The sequence below is a fragment of the Microcaecilia unicolor genome, chromosome 7 (assembly GCF_901765095.1).
Source record: "Microcaecilia unicolor chromosome 7, aMicUni1.1, whole genome shotgun sequence".
Taxonomy (NCBI): domain Eukaryota; kingdom Metazoa; phylum Chordata; class Amphibia; order Gymnophiona; family Siphonopidae; genus Microcaecilia; species Microcaecilia unicolor.
Window position 1 is genome coordinate 38,722,144 of NC_044037.1, and position 24,082 is coordinate 38,746,225.

Consider the following 24,082-nt stretch of genomic DNA (forward strand, 5'->3'; position numbering starts at 1 on the left):
TAATAGAATGAGCCAATTAGTGCCAAGAACTGGTTTTCAACAAGCAATTATTGTCACTAATTATAATTAATTGGGACTTACCCAAGTAGTTAGGTGAGGAATTTGTGACTAAAATTTATGCATGGTCAAAAAAAGGGGGGACTGAAATGGGAGGGTCATGGGCATCTTGGGGTGAGCTCGGGGGTGTGGCTTTGAGTTACACATGTAATTGTAGAATAGCTGTGCTCTTCGGATAAATTTAGGCATGGGCATTTACTACTACTATTAATACTTACCATTTCCATAGCACTACTAGATGTACGCATCGCTGTACACTGAACATAAAGAGACAGTCCCTGCTCAACAAAGCTTACATTCTAATTAGGAAGACAAATAGGCATTTTCATTTGTGCAAATGGAAATGCCTACATTTAACACAACTTCTCCACTTAAGCATTAATTCTGTAAACTGCACCAAATTTTAGGCATGGTTTATAGAATACTGTTTACGCAGTTCTTGTTGGTGCTGATTTTTTTAGGTGCCATAAATAGACTCTAGCCCTAACTGACTTTAATGTTAGTATGGATTAATTCATGTTCATGAATAGACCTCTTAATGCTTTTTGCATGTCAACAGTATTCTGGGATGCTGTTCCAACAGTGTGGCTTTGTTAGTTAATGATAAGAAAAATGCTAGAATGTTACATCCAATGATGTGCTGGAGCCAGCTCACACTGGCTCGCGAGAGTCGTTACTTTTTTAAAGAATTTTGGGAGCCGGTTGTTAAAGTAGCTACTTTAACAACCGGCACCCAGAATTTGGGCTCGGGTCTCCTCCTGGCGTCGGTGTCCTCTCTCCTGTGGCTTAGGCATCTTCTCTCCCTACTCCCCCCGCCCCATGTAGCACCGCTCTGCACTTGCTCTCTTTGTTCTCCTCCTGCACCTCTTTTTACCTCTTCTTGTTCTTCCGGGATTAATTTTTTTTAAGCAGTACTGGCATACTTCAGCGGGAACAGGCTGCTTCAGTCAATCCTGGGGGCCTTCCTTCAGTGCTCGGGGGAGGGACAGGCTGAAGGAAGGCCCCTGGATTGGCTGAAGCAGCCTGCTCTTGCTGATATATGTCAGCACTGCTTAAAAAAATTAATCGTAGCAGAACAAGAAGAGACAAGGAGGTGTGGGTGAGCTGCTCTATCCACGTTGTCATTCCTTATTGTTGATAACATTTTTATTTGATCTCACATTTTTAAACATGCCAGCTTGTGCAGCATAGGGATGTACAAAAGAGAAGTATTGGTTTCATCAGTTAGAGTATTAATTTGTTCTACACTTTCAATCGTGTCATTAGGAGGAGCTGGTTATAGGGACTCTCTGTATTTGTGCAGAGATGTTTTCACCTAATAAAGGGCCACCAAAACAGACATCATGTAATGAGAATCAGGTGCTTAACGATCAGACTTACTATATATAAAGACAATTTTTTAAAAATAAACATTAATTAGATTGAAACCAAGGTGCATTTAACATCATTTTTCCCTATACCTCCATCAAAAGAAAAAGATGGCATGTGGGAACTTACTCCTTTTGTTTTGTGGATTGCAGTGGCATATTATAAAAATGCACTTTTTTTGTTACATTTGTACCCCACGCTTTCCCACTCATGGCAGGCTCAGTGTGGCTTACATGGGGCAATGGAGGGTTAAGTGACTTGCCCAGAGTCACAAGGAGCTGCCTGTGCCTGAAGTGGGAATTGAACTCAGTTCCTCAGTTCCCCAGGACCAAAGTCCACCACCCTAGCCACTCCTCCACTCCAATGCACTTGCCTTTTTTATTACTATTATTTCATAGAGAGGTATTGAATAATGAGGGAAGTTCTGTCCAGAGTTGGTCTAAATGTGCCAACATTGTCCAGGTCAGCACATTATTAGACACCAAGTTCATACAAAGTTAACCCTAGAACGCATATTGGGGGCCTTTTAGGCCCCCATGCTTACATTTTTGCTATTATCTGCAAAATTACTTTAGTTAGAATTTTGAAACTCAAGGTATTCCTCAAGTATGTCATTGTTGATAATATCCAGTTGTTCATATAATTTTTTTTCATAGGCATTATGGTGTAACAATGCTTGTTTGGTGAAAACTACATCTGTACGAATTGGGGGCCTTTTAGGCCCCCGCTGTTTTTATCATGTTCTCAGAAGTGTTTGTGTCTCAAGTTACTTTATTTGTACTCAGTAATGCTGGTGGAGGGGCCAGGGTGTGGATAATAACATGTGAGGATGTCATGTGATTTTTGGAGGGAGTGATAAGGCCATGACATCACCTCAGGTCCTCTGAACACTGAGGACAGTATACACTGTGAGCTAATTGCTGAAGGACCTGTGATAAGATAAGCTGTTGAGAGGAAATCTGTTTCATTTTCTAACATCTAGTCAGCAATGGCACAGTTCCTCCAAGTGTCTGACTGACCAAGAGATTGAAGCGATTATGTTTCAAAGCAATGATGAAAGTGAACTATCTTTGTCTGATGAAGAATATCTGCCACCAGCTAATCAAACATCCTCATCCAGTGATTCTTCTGATGATGAAGAAGTGAATCTAGTGGATCCTCAAGAAGTGATAAGTAGAACATCCAAAACGAATGTTTTTTGGGACAGTAATCCTACATTAGTCGGACGTACTCCAATACACAATATTGTGAGACAGGCTCAAGGAGCTGTGGGAAGTCCCAGTTACTTTACCCCTAAAGATGTATTCTGTACTTATTTTTCTGACAATATTGCAGAAGAGGTCCTATTATGTTCAAACCTAGAAGGAAGACGTATCGCTTCAGCAAAAAATAAGTCCTGGAAAAATATCTCAAAAGAGGAACTTTATGCATATATTGGACTTTTCCTGCTGGCAGGGAGTCAAAAATCATATGATGTCCCAATAAGAGAATTATTTCTGGACCCACTTTCTGATCCACACTATAAGGCGACAATGTCAGTGGGCAGATATGAGGAAATTAGAAGGATCATTCGCTTTGATGATAAGCGAACTCGTGCAGCGAGGTTTGAAACAGACAAATTAGCCCCTATCAGTTATATCTGGAACATATTTATCAAAAATTGCACAAAACTTTACAATCCTAGTACTAATGTTACTGTAGATGAGCAACTTGTACCGTTCAGAGGACGCTGCAAATTCATACAATACATGCCCAGCAAGCCAGCCAAGTACGGTATAAAAATCTTCTGGATGTGTGATTCTGCAAATTATTATGGCATAAATGGCGTAATCTACTGTGGCAAAGAGGTTGGTGCACCAGTACAGAAGGATCTGGGGTCTGAAATAGTCAAAACTCTTGCTGTTCCAATATTCAATTCAGGTAGAAACATCACCACGGACAATTATTTCACCAATGTTGAACTAGGCAATTTTCTGCTTGCAAAAGCTATTACACTTGTTGGTACTATAAAGCAAAACAGACGAGAAATTCCAGCAGCACTCAAACACAATCGTCAGCGAGCACTTTATGAGAGTGTCTTTGGATTCAATAACAAAGCGACTTTGGTATCTTACAAGGCAAAGAAGGAGAAATCTGTAATTTTACTCAGTACCATGCATCACGATTGCAGTGTTGACAGCAATAACCAAAAATTGAAACCAGAAATCATCCTGCATTACAATGCAACAAAAGGAGGTGTAGATAAAATGGATGAGATGGTGGGAGAATATTCGTGTAAGAGGCAAACAAAACGATGGCCTGTAGTACTATTTTCAAATATGCTTGATGTAGCAGCCCTAAATTCATTCATTATTTATACAGAAACTCATCCTGAATTTCATGCACAGAGGAAGGACAGGAGACGCTTATTCTTGAAGGACCTTTGTCATGAACTTGTAATACCTCACATGATAGAGCAAAGCGACTTGAAATGCTTGCCAAAGAAAACTAAAGAAGCAATGAAACGGTGTGGCGTACAGTTTCAGATTACTCCAGAGCCAGGAGAAAGAAAACGAAAGCGTTGTTTCATGTGTCCAAGAAACATAGAGAGGAAAACTGAGCGATATTGTTCCACTTGTAAGGAAACTGTTTGCAAAGAACACTCTTCTGAAAAAATAACATGTCAGAATTGTTTGGAAGACTAATATAATAGAAAAGAAAGTTAGAATAAAAATGTAGCTGCAGCTAGTTTGCTATAGATTTCTATGCATTTTTGTGTGTTTTCATGTCTTTGCGTGAAATTTGGGAAAAAAAAGTTTTTTTGGTGTTTTCTGTGAAAAATTATAATTAAAATGTTGTCCACTATTCATATTTTATTGAGCAATTTTGAAATAAACTTGTGAAAGTTATTTAAGTGTGTTTTTCTACATTATGTGCATGGGGGCCTAAAAGGCCCCCATGACGTTAATATGTATATTTTTAACGTCATGCGTTCTAGGGTTAATTATGTTCAATGGAAAATAAATCTGTTGGCTCAATCTGCTTGCTATGTGAATATTATATCACTGTTTCTTTATTGCTACCAATAATTACATATTAAGGGCGTTTGCTTTAAACTTTGTTTTAATTCATTTATCCAGTCTTTACATGCACATAGTTTTGCTTTTTTAACCCAAAGGTGAATCCTAAGGGTAGTTGAATATTTAGGTATAAACTGTGTTTCTGACTTTACTGGTTTTGGACTGCTTTGGGTCCTGTTTATCTATACATCTGTTGTCTGGAATTTTGGAAGATGGAAATTAGAAAATAATTAAGTTTTTGATGCATTCTGTAAAAGTTGTTTACTTTTGCAATATATATGTGGATGCCCACAAGAAACACTTCATTCATTGGCATTCAATCTCCAGAATAGGGATAGTAAATCTCCAGCTTTGAGATGGGCCACCCTTAGCGCCTCTGAACTCCTTTACTTTTGCGGGCAGGGATACCAAGCCCCAGCAGTGAAATAAACAGACTGCCGCTGCTCCCTGCTTCTTGTCTCTTGCTCTGAGCAGCATGCCAGGACTTCTCCAGCAAGTATGTGTGAGAATTCCTGACATGCTGCTCAGAGCAGTGGCGTGAGGCGGTAGTCCATTTATTAGGCTGGTGGGGCTCGGCCTCCCTGCCAGCAAAGGTATACCTAGTGTTCCCGCATGGGGGATAAGGAGGAGAGAGAGGAATGTGTTGCCCCTAGTCCAACTCCCCCCCCCCAAAAAAAAAAAAAATTACAGGGCTGGCTACGCCTGGAGAGAGAGCCTGTTTAAACTTTCCCAGCACTCCAATGGTTACATCTGATAGAAAACTATCATTAGCAAGATTTAATGGAGACAAAGCTGCAATGCATAATTTCATAGCTCTAATAAAACCTCAGATCAATCTTTGCTCATTAGTACTTTATTTACCTTTCCCTTTATTTAAAACTTGTCAAACTCCATTATTTTATTTCACAGCTGAATGCATTTTACAAAAGGTCTCCTGAATAAATTTACTAATTAAACACGCATGCATTGACAATTTGATTGTACTATGATAACTTTTAGTTCAGCGTTGACAAATGTTTTCCTTTTTTTATCTTCTCAGCTTTTATCTTAAAGGCCTTGGATGCTGAGTTTGTTTAAATTGCAAACCATGATTAAAAATATCCTAATGGGATATCCTTGGCTTATTTTTGCCAATATTCTACATACGAGTTAAATGATAAATATTTAGAGTGTGCAGTTCTAAACTTTAAGCAGATGGTAAGAAAAATATTGAGGTTCAAATCAAATGTGAGGCCTGTGAGTACAACTTTGCTAGTGTTCATGTCCTTCAAAGACTTAGGGGCCAGTATAAAATATTGATGCTTGTGTTCAAGGTTTTGATTAACGCTATCTTGCCACTTATTGCTGCCAGTTGCGTATTTATCAGCCTTCTCAATCATTGTGCTCAGGGGCGTAGCCAGACACCCAGTTTTGGGTGGGCCTGGGCCCAAGATTGGTGGGCAGAACTCCGCCTTGTCCGACAAGTGATATGGTCTCACCCTCTCTCACCTGCATGCCATATGGTCTCTCAAACAACCCCCTCCCCCGCATACCTTTGAAATAGCAGATTTCCACTGGCTGCTGGGGCTTGGGGATCCCTGCCAGTCACATCATAGGTTTGCTGCTACTGGGTGGGCCTGAGCCCAAAGTGGGTGGGCCTGGGCCCATCCGGACCCACCCTTAGCTACGCCACTGATTGTGCTCCTCAACTGCTCATTTATTGGATGTTCCTTCCTTTCGAATAATTAGATTAGAAGAATACAGTTCAACAAATTTCTATATGTCAGTACAGAAATTGTGCAATGAATTGCCACTTCAGATTCGTGCAATTAGATCAATGCACATTTTAAAGAAGATGTTGGAAACAATTGTATTTCAATGAGCATTCGGATGTGATTTTGTTAATGAGTGATGATTTGTTCTCAGAGTTTTTACTCCGTACGTTCTGTTTTATGTTGTAATGTTCATTTTTAATTATGTATGTCTATTATGTAATCCACTCAGAATTTTTGAGATGTGCGGAATATAAGACCTTTACAATGAACAATGTCCTTAAAAGACTTACCCCCAGGTTCTATATAACGCGCCGAGCATTCCATGCTAAATCTAAGAGTCTTCCATAACAATGTGTGTAACTTAATTGGCTTAATAAGCTAATCAGCACTGATAACAGCACTTAAGAAGCAATAATGAGCACTAATTGTCAATAATTATAATTTATGCACACAACTCACTAAGCGCATTCAGTAACATATTGTGCCTAAATTCCAATGGCTGGCATGTGACAAAGAGGTCTGCACCCTGATGCAGCTATGGATTTAAATACCCTGCAACACATGGTCCATGTAAGCAGTGGATCTGAAAAGCCAACACAAAAGGTAAGTAGCTTAAGTGACTTTTATAGTACTTTGAATAGAAGCTCAAATAAATGAATGAAGTTTGCAAAATGTAATTCTGGCTGATGAAGAGGCAGGTGAATGATGAGTTATATACTCATGTGAAACGAGTCGCTGTTGAGGTCATGAATATAAAGTATGAAACAGTTATTAGAGTGCTGAACAACTGTTGGACACATTTATGAGAAGCTTCCACTCATATATGAACATTTGACCTATTTAATTGGATCCAGCAGTGGCCATGTCAGGTCACAAGTACCTGGCAGAAACCCAGATTGGCAACATTCCATGCTACCATCCCAGGGCAAGCAGTGGCTTCCCTGTGTCTGTCTCAATAGCAGACTATGGACTTTTCTTCCAGGAACTTGTCCAAACCTTTTTAAAACCCAGATATGCTAACTGCTGTTAGTATATCCTCCAGCAAAGAATTCCACAACTTAACTATTCATGGAGTGAAAAAATATTTCCTCCTAAGTATTTCCATGTAACTTCCTTGAGTATTCCCTAGTCATTGTACTTTTGGAATGAATAAAAAATTGATTTACTTCTACTCGTTCTACACCACTCAGGATTTTGTAGACCTCAATCGTATCTCTCCTCATCTGTCTCTTTTCCAAGTTGAAGAGCCCTAACCTCTTTAGCCTTTCCTCATATGAGAGGAATTCAATCCCCTTTAACATTTTGGTTGCTCTTCTTTGAACCTTTTCTAATTCTGCTATATGTTTTTGAGATACGGCGACCAGATTTAGTTGATCATCGTTTGCTAGATGGCTTTGCTGTTGGAGGCAATGTTCTATCCTGACTAAAGGTTTTTCTTACTTATAGGGTGTACAGTGTAAAATTTAATGGATCCCTGTCAGAGTCATGGAAGGCCACATATGGTGCTCTGCAGAGATGTCCTTTATCACCAACTGTATTTAAATGTATTAATGTATGCTTTAGGTCAAGTTTTAATTTCTGCTGGTTTTATAATTTTAGCTATGCAGATGATATTACTATATTACTCACTGTCTCTCAGACAGCTGAGGACACTGCAATTAGAGTAAGAGACTGTATACATCTAGTTGAGACTTGGATTAAAGCTCAAGGCTTGAAGCTTAATAAGGATAAGACTAAATTTATTTTATTATTTTATTAGGACAACCTACTAATACATGACATGATAATATATTAAAGCTAAACAGTTCACATTTTACTTTTGAAGAAAACATTAAGATTCTCAGTGTTACTGGATCAGGTATTCTGTCTTTGGATCCCCTGGTGAATTTGCTTGTTAAGAAGCTTCTGTTAATGAGAAAACTTAGAAGAATATGTAATTTGATTTTTATACTTCCAGATTGATTGTCCAGAGTTTGCTGTTATCTGATTTGGATAACAGCAATGCTACTTATGCTGGCTGTCGAAAAGGTCTTTTAAGGAAGATTGTTCAGAATGCAGCTGTATATTTAATTTTTTTCTGCTTATAAATATGATAGAGTCTGTCTCCATTGTTGCAGGACCTCCACTGGTTACCACTGGAAGCACAAATTCAATTTAAGATTAGTATTCTAGTTTATAAAATTCTTTTTGCAAAGTCGCCAGAATATCTGCTTGGTTGGGTCCAAATGTCTAATAAAAACAGAGGCCTTTGAGAGAGGTTTTTTTTTAACTTCTTTATCCTAGTTCTGCAAAACTGAAAAATAAGACCATTTATTCTGTAAGCCTGTTTCAAGTCCCACTGTTATGGCATTCTCTTCCTGTACAATTAAGAAAAATGCAGAATTTATCTACTTTTTGAAAAGCCTTGAAAACTTTTTCTTTTTAAGAAGTTTTATAATTAGATTATGCTTTTCTTCTTTCAATATGTATTAATAGATTAGTTGTTATGTGCCTGCTGCTGTTTGTTGTGACCCGCACTCTTTTCGGTAATTGCGGAATATAAGAAATAAAGTAAAATAAAATAAAGTAAAAGTAAAGTTACTGTGCTTGTTGCTAACAGTGTTAAGGAATGTTAGCATGCGAATTAACACAAACAGGTCCCTCAGAGTAACTAAGCCAAGAAACGGTAGTCAGAAACCATCTGCAATGTTTGGTCTTCATGATTAGAAATAAACTACCATCAAATTCCTTTCTTTGTCCAGGCTCTTATCTATAATATAGTGGCCCAAAAAGGGAGTCCTTTTACTAAGCCACATAAGTGTCTATGTGTGTCTATGTGTGCCCATCGGTGAGAACAATCAGCCTGCTGTCCTCGGAGAATACCTTCTACAGGTATGTAGCATTCGCTTTTTTGGATCAGCTGTTTGTGTTTACTTTTCCTAGTAGATGGCCTTAGGTTTTTCAATCATGTTTGTTTCCCTTTTTTCTTTGACTTGATTTTGGCCTTGGTAAGCCTTTAGCACCTGATATCTTTCTTCATCTAAGTTCGCTGTGGCTGTTTTTCAGGACTAGTCCCAGTGGTTTTCAGAAGTGTTCTGGTGTGACCATATCCATAATGAATACCCATCCCGGTGCCTTCAATGCCTGGAATTTGGTCATGCACCCTCTCATTGTATTCTGTGGTCACAGATCTCAGAGGGGTGAGCTTGTGGTGAGAAGCAGCACAAATGCATTTTTGGCATAGATAAGGCCAGTACATCAGTATTAGTTTCCATGCCTCCTGAAGCTGCATCGAGCACTGGCTACACATCAGCATTGAGCATTTGATCATGCACGGCTGAGTGTCGATAGGGGCCTTTGGGAGCAGTCGTTGTCCTTTCCCCTACCAAGGAAGATGACGGGTTCATCCTCATCTTCATTGACACTAAGGGAAAGATGTCAGGCTGGATAGTAATTACTCTGGACTTTTATTGCAAGAGAGAAGCCTGCCCCTAAGGTTGCCCTAGGGTCCGAGTTAATCTGTTCCCAACGGGGAGAGGGATCTTGGTGTTGCGTTCTCGAGGGCCTTGGCATTCTGTCAGGTCCTCGAGGCAGTACTGGAGTTCGTGAGCCCTTGGGCCACTGCCGAGGAGCGGCAGGCAAGACCACCTCGAGACTGGAAACACACAAGAGCAGTACTGGAACTCTGGACTGGAGTAGAACAAGGCAGGCAACTAGAACAGATGAGACAGGAACAGCTTCACCTGCACCTAGCCACCGTTCCTTCGGAGTTGAGCTCCAAAGTTCAGGCGGCCGGCAGGACTTGCAGGATAAGGCAGGATAAGTGGAGGAGTGGCCTAGTGGTTAGGGTGGTGGACTTTGGTCCTGGGGAACTGAGGAACTGAGTTCAATTCCCGGCACAGGCAGCTCCTTGTGACTCTGGGCAAGTCACTTAACCCTTCATTGCCCGTTAACCCTCCATTGCCCGCCGCGTTGAGCCTGCCATGAGTGGGAAAGCGCGGGGTACAAATGTAAAAAAAAAAAAAAAAAGATCCAGAGGACCCACCCTGGGTCTGGGATACACGAGGGCAGCACAGCCACTAGCAAGACCCAGAAGACAGACCAAGGAACACAAGGCGTACAGAAGCTAGCAGGAGCAAGGACTAGGCAGCAACACACTAGGCAGAACAGGGATTCGGGAATACCCACAGGGTAAACCCTCTAGCTAGGTAGAGATACAGGAATAATCACCCAGGAAAACACACTAGCCAGACAGATACAGGAGTCAGGATATACCCTCAGGATATACAAGCAGGGTAGGTACACAGGCTAGGTAAGGCAGGGTTCAGGGTAAAGAGAGCAAACCAGGAATAACAGGCCAAGGGTCTTGGGCAGGCAGCACAGCAAACACAGTAACCAGGAAGAGCAGGCCAAGGGTCTGAAGCCCCAGCCGTTCCACACACTGACTGGGGAACCCACAAAGGCTGAGGCTTTGCAAACAGACAGAGAACAAACCTGGACAAAGGCTTCACCCCAACACAGGGTAAGCCTGGAGCAGAGGCTTCACCCCAAACACAGGGTAAGCCAGGAACAGAGGCTTCACCCCAAACACAGGGTAAGCCAGGAAGGACCCGCAGTCCACAGACAGACAGTGGCAGGGAAGACCCCCCACGGAAGGACAACAGAGACACAGACACAGAAAGAAACTGGGCTGGAACCCAGAGAGAGGCTAAGCAGTAGTGCAGCAGACACTTACTAGCCTGACCTGGCCTAAGAGCATAACACTTATGTAAAGGCCCTGACTGCAAGCACAGCACTTCCTTATGAAGGCTCTCACTGATGAGTCACTAGCAGTAGGGCAGAAGCAGGAAGTACACAGACCCCAAATAGAGGCTTGACACACATAGGAAGTGAACCCACAGGAAAGACAAGCAGGAGCCATCTTGGAAGCTGGCACAGAGCCAGTGGCAGCCATCTTAGATGCTGGCTCCCTAGAAAGGCATAGCCCACTCAGGTGAGGTCTAGTGAAGCAATCAGCCCAGAGACTAGAGACAAGACAAACACAAACACAGACAGAAGCCAGCAGAGCTGCTGACCCCCAGAAAGAAGATGAGGCTGAGGGTGGTCACAGCCACAGACGTGACACTTGGGGTGATAATATCTGAGGATCTGAAGGCAACGAAACAGTGTGACAAGGCGGTGGCCGTAGCTAGAAGGTTGTTAGGCTGTATAGAGAGAGGTGTGACCAGCAGAAGAAAGGAGGTGTTGATGCCCCTGTATAAGTCGTTGGTGAGGCCCCACCTAAAGTATTGTGTTCAGTTTTGGAGGTCGTACCTTGCGAAGGATGTAAAAAGAGTTGAAGCGGTACAAAGAAAAGCTACGAGAATGGTAAGGGATTTGTGTTACAAGACATATGAGGAGAGACTTGATGACCTGAACATTTATACTCTGGATGAAAGGAGAAACAGGGGTGATATGATACAGACGTTCAAATATTTGAAAAGTATTAATCCGCAAACGAACCTTTTCCGGAGGTGCGAAGGCGGTAGAACGAGAGGACATGAAATGAGATTGAGGGGGGCAGACTCAAGAAAAATGTCAGGCTGTATAGAGAGAGGTGTGACCAGCAGAAGAAAGGAGGTGTTGATGCCCCTGTATAAGTCGTTGGTGAGGCCCCACCTAAAGTATTGTGTTCAGTTTTGGAGGCCGTACCTTGCGAAGGATGTAAAAAGAATTGAAGCGGTGCAAAGAAAAGCTACGAGAATGGTAAGGGATTTGCGTTACAAGACATATGAGGAGAGACTTGATGACCTGAACATTTATACTCTGGATGAAAGGAGAAACAGGGGTGATATGATACAGACGTTCAAATATTTGAAAAGTATTAATCCGCAAACGAACCTTTTCCGGAGCTGCGAAGGCAGTAGAACGAGAGGACATGAAATGAGACTGAAGGGGGGAAGACTCAAGAAAAATGTCAGGAAGTATTTTTTCACGGAGAGAGTAGTGGATGCTTGGAATGCCCTCCCGCGGGAGGTGGTGGAAATGAAAACGGTAACAGAATTCAAACACGCGTGGGGTAAACATAAAGGTATCCTGTTCAGAAGGAATGGATCCTAAGGAGCTTAGTCGAGATTGGGTGGCAGAGCCGGTGGCGGGAGGCAGGGATAGTGCTGGGCAGACTTATACTGTCTGTGCCCTGAAGAGGACAGGTACAAATCAAAGTAGGATATACACAAAAAGTAGCACATATGAGTTTATCTTGTTGGGCAGACTGGATGGACCATGCAAGTCTTTTTCTGACGTCATTTACTATGTTACTATGTTACTATGTTACTATGTAATATGCGCCAAAATGGAGTTACCGCCTGGCTACCGCATAGCTCTTGCAGTAATTTCATTTTTGGCACGCGTCGGAAAAATAATTTTTATTCTTGGATGCGCATAATGGAAGTGCGCCAAGTGGTATTTGATGCGTGTGGGTCATTACCACTCGGTTACCACATGAGACTTTACCACTAGGTCAATGGCTAGTGGTAAGGTCTCGACCCAAAATGGATGTGCGGCAATTCTTATTTTGCTGTACGTTCATTTTCAGCAAAAAATGTTTTAAAAACATTTTTTGCACGTGCGCTGAACATTGATTCTGTGCACGCCCAAAACACGCGTCTACACTACTGCAGGCCATTTTTCAGTGCACCTTAGTAAAAGGACCCCAAAGAGACCAAACGGAGACAATATTCAATGATGAGAGCTCAAGGCTGTGTAAGATCAATACACACTCTTCCTTAACTTTCCTCTGCCTTCAGTTATTCTTTATATATACATCATGGTTAGATCCCACTGCATTGTCAGACCGAGGCATTTTCTTTTGAATACTACCTTGACTTTTCACATTTTTGTGTCATTTGCTCTAAAATGTAGAGCTCCAAATATTCAGCGTTAACAAAATGTAAATGCCATCCATATTTCAGAATTAGATTCCTGCAACTCTTAGTTTGATCTGTGTCTAGTGCCTAATGCTGTTAATCCAGAGTACAGCTGCCAGGTTAATTAACCGTCTTCATAAATTTGCATATATTTCTGTTCTTCTGTGCCTACTTCAATGGCTACCATTCAGGATGTGCATTCAGTTTAAGCTACTTCTTCTCCCTTTATTTGCATCTACATGCAAACCCCAGTTTAACTGTTGTCTCTTACAGTCATCAGTACTCCCTTGTGTTTGCTTTATTTGCAATTTGCAATCTGTTAACTACTCCTACATCTGTACTATTGTTGCATTGCACTATTACGTCTTCTTTTTAACGCTTGCATTTCAGAAAACAGTTTCCCCTGCAAATGTGTCATTAAGACTTAAGAAACCACTGGCATCTTATCGTTTTCTTTCATTTATTTATCAGGATTTATTATCCACTTTTATGAACGTTCACCCAAGGTGGTCTCTAGTTTAAGATAAACAACTTGTTGTGTTAGTAGCAAAATACAAAAAACACTGAACAATTCCATACAAAAAACGCTCAGCTTAAACATTTTTAATCCTGGTAATAATATGATACAGTGTAAGAAATATAACATAGTAACATAAGCTAAATAGTAACACAGTAGATGATGGCAGAAAATGACCTGCACGGTTCTTCCTGTCTGCTCAACAAGATAAACTCATATGTGCTAATTTTTGTGTATCTGCCATTTTCAGGGCACAAACCGTAGAAGTCTGCCCAGCACTAGCCCCGCCTCCCACCACCGGCTATTTTGTGCAAAACTAATTTAACAAAAACTGTATACATCCAGTACAATCGATCACATCTGGTGTAACCAATGAAATTTAAAGATTCTGTTACTAAGATTTATGTTGCCGAAGTCATTCGGAATCAATCACAGTATTTCAAAAATAACACTTAACTGAAACCCGAGCAGTAATTCATAAAAAGTAAATAGCAAGACTCTCCAACCACTAGCTCTGCAGATCTCTGTTTCAAAACCTTCATCAGGAACCCCAGTGTTAGTCTGTGATGGCTCCTCCAGGACGTCCCATTGTGTCCCTACAGGGCACTATTTTAGAACCAGCACTTTTTGAAGGGACAGCAAGCAGAAAGAACCTCTACCAAAAACAGCACTGACAGGAGAAATCAGAGGCTGGCCAAAGGACGATCCACCACAGGAAATGTTGGTTAAACACACTTTATTCACAGCACCAGTTTAGGGACCTGACACAGTCTGTTTTTTGGCAGAACAAACCACCTGCCTTAGGAGGTCACAATCAAACTCTCTGAAAGCAAAGGTATATAAAATGCTGGTGCACAAATGCTTGTAGAGGGTCAGGCTCAGGCTCATCAACTCCTTTCAGGATTGTTTTTTGATCTAAAGGGGCTTTCAAGGTAGGCCACAGCCTTCCCTTGCTTACAGCACTGAGGATGCATGCCAATGTCTGGCGGCCTGAAAGACGTTTTAAAGAATTACACCAAATGCAGTCCACACATTTCTGGCCCTGATGAACTCACTGTGTAACCAGAACCTGTGCAATTAGTGAAATGGGGTTGACCATTCGGCTACTTCCTGGTTACACAGTGAGCTCATCAGAGCCAGAAATGTGTGGACTACATTTGGTGTAATTCCATAAAAAGCCTTTTAGGCCACCAGACATTGGCCTGCATCCTCAGAGCTATAAGCAAGGAAAGGCTGTGGCCTACCCTATTTATTTATTTAGATTTTGCTCACACCTTTTTCAGTAGTAGCTCAAGGTGAGCTACATTCAGGTACTCTGGATAGTTCTCTGTCCCATAAGGGCTCACAATCTAAGTTTGTATTTGAGGCAATGGAGAGTTAAGTGACTTGCCCATCATCACAAGGAGCAGCAGTGGGATTTGAACCGGCCACCTCTGGATTGCAAGACTGGTACTCAAACCACTAAGCCACTCCTCCACACCTTGAAAGTGCCTTCAGAGCAAAACCCATTCCTGGAAGAAGTTGGTGAGCCTGACCCTTCTCTAGTTTTATGTTCTTATGTTTGCCATCAGAGGGGAGTTTGGAATGTTGTGCAGGGATGTGTTGTGCCATTGGGGTAGTTGGGATTTTGAGTGGGGATATGTTTTGCTATCAAGGGGGGGGGACAAGATTTTGAGCAGGGGTATGCTGTGCCATCTGGGTGTTCAAGATATTGAGCACAGAGAGGGGTAGGAGTTGCTCTGCAGTAAAGACCCATGCGTTGACACAACCAGCTACACCTCTGCCCACCTCTATCACACTCAGACGCCTCCCACATTAAGCGGCTAACGTGGTCTTTTTATGCAATGGCTACTGTCTACTGTGGTGATAACTCTGTGTTAAATGCCTAATGTAGCTTAGTAAAAGGGTCTCTTAGGTTCTTAAATTTATGAGCTGTTCTGATTTTGAATTAGTATAGTTCCATTTTGTTAAATTGACAAGGGATACCATCGCAAATTTTTGTGCAATTTTTTGTAGAACTGAAACAGAATTGAAGATATCTATAAATCTAAAGGCATCAAAGCTCTCTTTATAAATATTTGGGATGCCTAAAAAAACAGCTTAATCTGTTGCTAACTAATGAGGTAGAGGATAAACTTAGAAGATTGGACAGCATCTCTGTGGAAAAAGAAGACAAAGAAATTACTTGCACTCTAATTACGATATCAATCTCAAAAGAAAACAGAGTCTTCTATTAAAATTGAGCAAGGGAAATTGGTTTTTAATTCTGAAATCATTGCTCAGAGAGTTGAAGAATTTTATAGCATTGTGATGCTTTGTAGGGGAAAAGATCATATACACTTTTATGTGCACATGCGACTAAGTTTAGATTACTCAGCCAGCTGAGGTTAGATTGCACCAAATTGAGAAGAAGAATAGGGAACAATTGGACTGTAATATTACAGAAAGAAACTGAAGCTGTGATTATGATGGGTTTTCAGATCTGTCCTATTGACTCATTAGCAGGTTCTCTAAAGAATTTCTTTCTTGAAGGGTCCCACAAGCTAAATCCATTAATGTGCATAGTAAGAAGGTACCATTGATAAAATTGGACCTGCAGTAAAACAGCATAACTTAACCGCTTTAATACGCACTAAAGCAATAGCATATGTTAGCAGCTCTAGATGATAATGAAGCCTTTACAGTGATTGTAATGGAAGAAAAAAAAATGATTATAGCTTATCATCCAATATAGCTTCATGATTTGAAAATTGCAACATTCATCAACATTGTGATTCAGGTTGGATCACATTCTTTTTAAACTGGTGGATTATAATCAAGTAAGATTTACAAGGGTTGGTAAGGCAAACGTTATGTGGAGAATGCTGAATATATCCTATTTGGTCTGGTTTAGGAAAATTGAAAGTATATTGCATTTGCTAGATGTTGAAAATTCCTATAGGCAGATTGAGTAGGATTTCTTAGAAGTATTTGAAAAGAATTTATTCATTTATTTATAGCATTTATATCCCACATTTTCCCACCCGCAGGCAGGCCCAATGTGGCTTACAACAGTAAAGGGCTGAAAAGGCATACATTAATTTGGCATAAACAATCAAGTACATGGAAGTAGGAACGATCAGTAATTACAGGGAAGGGGTAAGAATGGTTTTGACCCTGAGTTCCAGACACTGCCCTTCTTCTATGCTTCTTGATTTTATTGAAACACTGGAGGGTGGTCCTTGGTTAGAAATTCTGTATTCACCTTCACCAACTTTTGATTTTCTCAGCAATACAATGCAAGTTTACCCGCTTCTTCCCTTTGTATTATATCTTCCCTATGTCTAATTTTCTGTTGTCCCAGAAAAGTAAAAAAATAAAATAAAATTTTAGCTATCACTGAAGGTCATCTGCTAATGACAAGGAATTTCTGCATTGATTCACAGCACAACAACAACAAAAAAATTTTGTGTGCTACTGGGCAAAAACCATTTGTCCTATACTAAATTCAGTGTGTGTATTCCAAATCCGAAGTCAGAATTGTTGTATCACGTCAGGAAACTTTTGCGTTTATGACCGGTCATATTTTCCTGTTGCAAAAACCAGCAGTAGTCCCCCATCATGTTGGGATTCCAGCAGCCTTGATATCTGTTCTCCATTGTAGAAATGTCTTTATGGAACCTCTCTCCATGCTCGTCACTTACATGTCCCAAATTGGGTGGGGAAAAGTCAAGATGGGAATGTAAGAAATGTATTTTCAATGACATTCGGCAGCCAAGTTGTTCATATGCTTTAAGCATGTTGTCTACTAGTTTTCAGCTCGTCTGTTCCCAAGGAAGTTCTGCACTATTAGCATAAATGCAACCCAAGCATTAATATTATAAGTGAATAGGCTTTGCATGTATAACTTAAAATCTAGACGTGTCAGGCAAATTTGGAGTTCATATTTGTAATCGGCGGGTTCAGTTTAGTATAAATCACATGTTTTTCTCTCAGTAGCAAAATCATTGTTGCGTTGTGAAAATGCTCCCATTCACAATGCATACTAGATACCTGTCCTGTCTCTTTGCTTTCAACTATTCTTCAAATAGTTATCTCGTGGTTAAAATTTGAATTAAATTAGTTATTGGTATCTGGTTCTTTACCACCTTATATTGGCAAAATAGTACTTACCCCAATACCTAAGGGTTCTAATTTAGATTTGTCCCTGCCCTCAAGCTACCGGCCAGTAGCAAGTATACCTCTTTTCACAAAATTGGTTGCGTCATATGAGCACAGAGAAGGGGTAGGAATTGCTCTGCCATCCGATTACTGATGGTGTGCTGCATTATTGGCAGTCATAAGAGCTATCACACAGTAAAGACCCATGCGTTGATACAACCAGCTACACCTCTGCCCACCTCTATCACCCAGACCCCTCCCACATTAAGCAGCTAACATGGTCTTTTCATGCAATGGCTACTGTGGTGATAACTGTGTTAAATGCCTAATGTAGTTTAGTAAAAGGGTCTCTTAGGTTCTTAAATTTATGAGCTGTTCTGATTTTGAATTAGTATAGTTCCAAACCTGGCATGCAGACTCTACCCACTGTTATTGAGGTTATTGTGTAGTTTGAAGTGATTGGGTTCATGGGGGCACTCAGGGAGGGGGGGGCAATACCTCCATTCAATAGCCTACAGGTCAGAAAGTTCTCTCTTGCAGTTGCTAAGCAACAAAATGCTTGGGACATGGGTGAGGGCTCAGAGACAGTTGTCCCTCTCTCATTCTCTAATACCCTCTTCCCTAAAAAAATTCAGTACAAGAGAGGTTCAGAGACTGGTGGGAAAGTATTGAGGACAGGCTGGAAAGTGTGTGTGTGTGCATGAATTCAATACCCTCTCCCAAGTCCATGAGATGAAACAGACTACTGAGCGACAAACTGAGGGGCTGGGAGACTGTGACAGAGACTGCTTGGGACCGGCTGAGGGCTCAGAGACTGCACACTCAACCCTCAGTATATTTATATATTGTTTTAGTTTGTAAACCACTTGGTTGCATGTATAGGATCAATTTGCTGCTTAGGAAGGTCAAGCACACAAACAGGTGGTGGCCCGGCATGGCTAAGGAAAGGATCAGGGGTATGGGGGGGGGGGGGGGTAATAGGTAGGGAAGCAGATTAGAAAGGAAGGGCTAGGACTTAGATAGGAGCATAATTGGGTATAGGTAGGCAGGAATGAAAATAGGAATTAGCTGAGAGCTCATAAGAGGTGGAATAGCCACTGAGAAATCTAGAAGGTGGGTTAATGGGGGAGGGCACTAGAAGCATAAATAAGGGTGATGGAAAGACTGCAATCACCATTTTTCTGGCTGTCCCCCAATGGCTCACCCACCCCACCTGCCACGTCATTCCCTTCCTGTCCCCCCATTGCAGTCCCCTCCTCCCATTCATCCTCATCCATGCCATGAGAGTATGAACCCCCTTCCTCCTCCCCCAGAATGTCTCTCCAACACTCCCAATTCAGATATGCTCCCCAGACCTATATGATATCCATGTTGGCAATGTGGGCAGGAGCAAAGCCCATTCTGCCTCTTGCGGCTGCCAATAGAAAATGGCTGCCATGACCTCGTACAGAAGCTCACAGTACTATGCAAGGGCCAGGAGCAGTTTAGTACCACTGAATATTGGTGGTTGGGTGACTCAATGTGATTTAAGTGGGCAGGAGCCCCTCCTGCCCACTTAAATTGTTGTGAATATTGGATGGTGAGTGGCTGTAGAATCTCTAAGAAGGTGTTGGAAAGTTCTGAGTTAGATAAAACTATTCTGGATAATATAAAAAGTTTCACTATGAGATCTTTTGACAAGAACAGTTACAGAGTGATGGGGTGCTGAAGAATTGATTAATTAAAGAGAAGTCTAATCTCTCCCTACATGACAAGACAATTGAAGAATAAAAAAGATTCAATGAGAAGATATTTGCCATAAACTTGATGTTTATTGTACCTATGGGTTTGTCAGAGAACAGCATTAAACATTGACAATTCAAGGATTCTTCTACACCTGTTCCACTGCAGGGAACTGAACATCTTAACTGTAATAAAAGTATACTAAAAATTGACAGATAATTTGATGAAATAAATGAGCCCAAAGAAGAAAATTACCCACTGTACTTGATGGGAGCAGTCATTTCAGTATATTAAAACTATGGCAAGGAACTATGCAAGCTGCCCACTTAAACTAATATTAATTAACTTTGGAAATTCTGATTCATTTGCTATTGACAACTTCAACAAAAGAGAGAATTTTTCAACAATGCTATGAGAACAATAATTACATGGTATTTTCCTTCAAAAGATATTCATTCTTATTTAAAGAAAAAAGTGGCCGTAGTATATATTTGACTATCGTGAAGCATTATTCATTTCTGCTTTGCCTCTCTCCCCATCTGTTACTACTGTGGAAACATTGATCTGGGGCCTATAAAGTAATGTGCTAACAAGCTGAGAGGGTGGTCAAGCAAACCTTCAGACGCTGACATGTACCTAATGTCTCGAACAGTCACAAAAAAACTGAATAAATATTTCCCCTAGCTATAATATCCAACAACCTTACATTTCTAAATTATAAATTAACTACCATACGTTTGACAGCAATCTAATGAGCCCTTTGGATTTGAAGCACAGATTTCAACTAGCAAAGCAGAAGGAAAATATCAGCTTTAATCACAAAGCTGGTGTTCCCTCATTATCCAGCGAAACAACCTGTGCTATGCATTGATCTAAATTGTCATAATTGAAAGGGAAAAAAAGAACAGAAATCATAAAGGTAGCCCTGGGATTTACATACACTTACAGCCAAATTTGCTAGGTAATTTGCTGCTAAAAATATCCTTAAAAAGGAAGAGATTGGGGCATGCTGTGTAATTAAATCATCCTAACCAATTTTGCATTGCATTAAGAAGGTGGTGCTCTCTCAGTTGCTGCCTAGGTAACTAACAGGTATGTGTCAGATAATTAGAAACCTCTTGATATTTGAAAAATGCACAGAAAAGGAATGATCTGGATCTGGTGACTTGTACTAAATGAATCTCCTGGGGACACTTTTTAAATTGAGTGGAGCAGATACAATGGGTGACCTTTTGGTCAGAAATTGTTAGTATAGCACTAGAATGTCCTTGTGCTGACACCTGGGGAAAAAATCCACTTACGAATCCATCTTTCCAATCTCCCCTACAGATTGCCTCTGCTTAATATATATATATTTTTATTTTCAATAGACAGCCTAACCAGGCAATAGTTTGATCAACACAATTACATTATAGTTTAGTGGAAGATCATCAAACATTAGAAGAACAAAAATGTTAAACCTGAGTTAAAATGTAAAAGGAAGAAACTGGCCCAAACTTTCTATACAATACTGTAACGCTCACATTTTGAGTGCCTCAAGGTTCAGGCCCTGACCAGGCAGGAGTCGCTTTGGGCAGACTACATTTACAGTTCCTCAAAATTATGATGTAATATATATATATATATATGTAATGGCCCATTGCCTGGGCGCTTCTGGGTCTGGGGTCCAAGTGCGCTGGAGCCCCCACAAAAGGCAGACTCCATCAGACTCTCACTCACTTGGCATGCGGTACCTCTACCTGGGGAAAGAAGTGTTGTGGGGGGTGACCCTCTTCTTCCCCAGGAAACTCAAAAATCAAGGTCCAAATCTCTGTGGGAAACAAGTCTGGCAGTTAAACATAGTCTGTGTGGAGACAGCTGAACAACTTTCAAACCAAATGACCACTCCACAGTCAGCAGCTTAAACAGTTTATTCTTCAACTTCAAACGACAGGACATCCAACTGTATGAACTCTTCATTAAATAGTACAATCCTTAAGTAAATTTTCCGCTGGTATCTTCCCCTCCCCCCCCCCCCAAGCGGAACTCCTGTATTCTCCTCTTAATGGGGTACATGTTACAAGGCACTCTTTACCAGAGTTATTTACACTTTGTACAGCTCCAGTCTGTACCTATCATCTATCCCCAAAGACAGTGTTCCAAAGGCTGCGTTTCTCTCTATAATTCAGGTTCAAACCCTCCTGGTCTAACCTCCACCCAAGGTGACCTTTGTGTTGGCTCACCCTGGCTTCGGGAAGAGCACTCCCTGGATCCTACCTCGTGCCCCTGGGCTGGGTCTCTCCACTGCCCACCTAGAGCTGTCCTTCACAGTTACTGTTTTCCTAACAGCAACTCTCCTTATTTTTAGCCAATTGATTTACTTCTTTTTAATGAGATCCCCCTTCTCCTTCTTTGGGTCACTTGGAAGGGGCTTGCAGGTAACCAAAGGCCTACAGCATCAACCGAAAACCAAAACCCAAAAAGAAAAAAAAAACCTACAGGGCAAACACTTAACTTTATCTCCTCCTAATCTCCTTCCCCTCTTGTCACTCTTACTCGCAGTGCATTTTCTCTCAGCATTTTATTTACAGAAACACTCCCCTTGGGTGGGTTTCCTTCCACCCAGGAACCTCCAAGTCACTCCCCCCTGTGACTATCAGTGTTGCCAGGGCTGCGGGTTTCCCACACAATTGGGCGGGTTTTAATCAACGGCTGCGAGAAATTTTTGACGGATGCGGGCTGCGGGGGATTGGGCGGTTTTCCCGTGGCCGTGGTGCGGGATTGGCTGGTTTTCCCCACGGTAACCTCGGTAATCACCCAAATGGACAAATAGAAGCCTCGTGGAGGCGGGCTGCAGGCTTCTTTTAAATGCCTGCAGCATGCCTCCCCCCCCCCCCCCCCCGTCGCTGACCGGAGACTCTATAGGGACTTATTCTCTTAGTAATGCCAACCTAATATTGGGATTGCATATATAAAAACACAGGGACAGGTTTCAGATAAGTATGTATCAGAATTATATATTAAAATTCTTTTCATCTAAATTGTTCAATTATACTTGCCCATTTAAGAATTTGACAATTTGCTTTCCCTTTTTAGCTTCCAGGTTCTAAAGCAATCCAGTCCCTGTCCACAAGGTTCAAGACAGATAACTCTCTCTTTCTTTCTCTCTCTCTTTGTCTCAGTGTGCACACTTCACTTAAAAATACCTCAGCTCCTTAACTTTCTTTTTATCGTAGGCTGGTTCTCAAATAGCATCATTCACCATTAACTCCACTGCTTCTCTCTTCTCAGAAGCTCACTTAGTCTCACACATTCACTCGGCTGTAAGTCTCCCTCCCAACTGTTAAAAACAGTTTTCTTTTTTACTGTAAACAGTGTTGCCTGCACATATTTCCCACTGTGACATGTGCAGCCAACCACCTGCATGCATTTTCCTCAACAATGTTTTCTAGCATACTTGCCTCTGCACTCAGTTTAACACTGTACAGCTTTAAATACTTTAAACACTGCACTTTATTTCTCTTCTAATATGCTACATTCTATCTACACACTCAGCCCCTAAAAAGATAACAGCTGTAATAATGAACCTTTTAGATTGCATTGTCTGTTAGAAGACCCAGCAGTACCATTTCAATACTGTAGTTGAGTTGAAACCCAGACATAGTGGGGATGGGACGACTTCCCTATGAAGAAAGACTAAGGAGGCTAGGGCTTTTCAGCTTGGAGAAGAGACGGCTGAGGGGAGACATGATAGAGGTATATAAAATAATGAGTGGAGTGGAACAGGTGGATGTGAAGCGTGTGTTCACGCTTTCCAAAAATACTAGGACTAGGGGGCATGTGATGAAACTACAGTGTAGTAAATTTAAAACAAATCAGAGAAAATGTTTCTTCACCCAACGCGTAATTAAACTCTGGAATTCGTTGCCGGAGTATGTGGTGAAGGCGGTTAGCTTGGCAGAGTTTAAAAAGGGGTTAGACGGTTTCCTAAAGGACAAGTCCATAAACCGCTACTAAATGGACTTGGGAAAATCCACAATTCCAGGAATAACATGTATAGAATGTTTGTACGTTTGGGAAGCTTGCCAGGTGCCCTTGGCCTGGATTGGCCGCTGTCGTAGACAGGATGCTGGGCTCAATGGACCCTTGGTCTTTTCCCAGTGTGGCATTACTTATGTACTTATGTACCTTGCATCTAATATTGAATGTTGTCAGAGGTAACCTTGAAGTTGGATCCCTACAGCTTCTTCTACAACCTTTTGTAAGAAATGGTAGATTACCCACCAGTCTGTAGTTTGAATAGGAAGAAGAATCTAATCTAGAACCCTTCAATGATGGAGAAAGCAAAATTTGTCCCATATGAGTCAGAAAGTTACCTTACAACAGTAGTTCGTTTATTAGGTAAGCGGTTCTGGTAAGAAAAATAGAAGGGGTTATTTTCATGAGCCTAGTAGGACGTGGGTCTAGAGGACAAGTGCCTTTAGTAAATTTTCTAACTGAATTTTTTTCCTCTCTTACTGTGGAAAAAAAATAGTTCTAAATATGATCTGCTGGACACCTAACTGTCCATCTGAGACATGATCCTGATCAATCATAACT